Below are 1842 nucleotides of genomic sequence, written 5' to 3'. Positions count from 1 at the left end.
GTAAGCAAACTTTGTTTTTTTTATTTTTGCACTTAAAAATTTTATAACAAAGAAAACTGGACAACACATTTTTAATTGCCAAATATAAAGTTAGTACATTTATGTCTTAGCTGTTAATATTCAAATCAGATTTTTTTTATTATCAACAATAAAATGAAAACTTTCTCACCTTTAATTGTTATTTTAAGAGGATCACAAACAGCTGTTACTCTGAACGGCCAGTTCATAATTCTGAAGTAGTATGTGTTTGTATAATTTGTGGTTAAGTTGGAAAACAGAGTGGTGCAGTTTTTCTCCTTCAGGTTTCCTGTAATATTCATTGGATACATGTTAACTGTCTTACTGCTGTTGAAGATCTCATTGCTTGGAAATATATTAACATTGGAGTGCTTTTTAATCCACACTCCAAAAACAGGTCTTGTGCTGTCAAACTTTTCTGTTCTGGTTTCACTAAAGTTACATGGGATTTGTAAACAAGATCCACTCAGAGCTTCCATCTCTGTTGGTGAAGTGATGAACAGGTTTGAATCTTGAGGACAAGCAGCCAAAGTACCTGGAAAAAATCAAAACAAACTCATACACATGATGGGAAACAGAATTATGATACACTGAGTTTATTAGACGTGTGTTGCAGTTCAGTTTCAGTTTTATTTGTCATATGCAAGTTAGCACAGGGTCAACATTGCAATGAAATGTATTTGACGAGCAGAAGACAAGTCACAAGACAAATGGAATATTGCACATGACACAAAGTGGCAGGAGTGAGCAGCAGCACAAACTGAGCAGTACAAACTTGCACGGAGTGATGTTTTTTTTCTCTAAAGTATCTCCATCTGCACTGATCTGTCAGACTGTAAATGACTGAAATGAGACGACTCACTTGGAATAAAGAGGAGACTCAGTAACATGATGCCTGTCATGATGTTCACAGACTGGACTGTCACAAAACTCATCACCTGTATAAAAAAAACATAAGATCACATAAAGGTTTGATCAGATCAGGAACTTGCATTGTTTTATAGAGCAATACAAAATTTACATTTATTTTAAATCAGACAAACAAAAATAAAGCACTTCTTTTTATTGTGATATAAAAATCTTGTAAGATGCAATAAATGTTTTCTTACCTAATAATCAGACTGCTACAGAGGAGAAATGACAAAATAAAAGTCCGTGTGTGATTCCAGCAGAAACACAGCGAGTGAAACACTTCTCCGTTTAGATGTTGTAATGTCAAAGCAAACAGACCTGTGAAGCTTTTGTCTTTCTTTTTCAGTCAGTCTGCCTTTTATGTTCCCATTATGCACATGTTGTCAGTTTAGTAGCCACCACTTCCATCTGCCTGTTTATAGATTCACTTGACCCCCCACTCACACACTAACCTGTTCCTCATTCTCTCATTAATATTAGTATTTGTGTCTTAGCTTTTCTGTTCTTCTTTTTGTGTCTCTGTGTGTGTCTGTACTCACACAGGTTACAGCTTTGTGTTGATCAACTTCCTCGATGTGTTTAGATCTTTCTGCTTTTATTTAATGATTCCTTCTTCAGTTGATCCACTCGGCCAATAGATGTCTAAATGTTTTTATATTTATTGTTTCTAGTGTGTTTCCTTCAGCACCAAAATAATTGCATATTGAGAGAAGGTAATTATGGAGAGAAGAAAACAGTTGGAAAAACAAAACGCAATGAACAGAATATTACTGACAAAGTGACAGCAAAACTAAAGAAAGGTGCCAGAATAGACAGTCTATTGCAGTTTGTTGTGTATGGGGCATATTCAGACACATATTCAGTAAATGCAAATTATTTACATGGCAGTGCACTACAGGCATAAATCTAGAC

At 35.0% G+C, this 1842-nt stretch overlaps 1 long non-coding RNA gene across 1 annotated transcript; it reads right to left on the bottom strand.

Annotated features, from left to right (window-relative positions):
* Nucleotides 1-57: 57 nt before the first annotated feature.
* On the bottom strand, nucleotides 58-1346 carry LOC121813883. Its single transcript, XR_006053942.1, has 3 exons — nucleotides 1128-1346; nucleotides 881-956; nucleotides 58-553 (listed from the first exon to the last, which is right to left on the bottom strand). It is a non-coding gene; the product is annotated as an uncharacterized LOC121813883 (long non-coding RNA).
* Nucleotides 1347-1842: the final 496 nt, after the last annotated feature.

Source organism: Haplochromis burtoni, unplaced genomic scaffold, assembly GCF_018398535.1.
Source record: "Haplochromis burtoni strain Fernald_Lab_line unplaced genomic scaffold, NCSU_Asbu1 Contig_3231, whole genome shotgun sequence".
Lineage (NCBI taxonomy): Eukaryota > Metazoa > Chordata > Actinopteri > Cichliformes > Cichlidae > Haplochromis > Haplochromis burtoni.
Note: the sequence above shows the minus strand (reverse complement) of the source record. Positions and strands in the feature narration are given on the sequence as shown.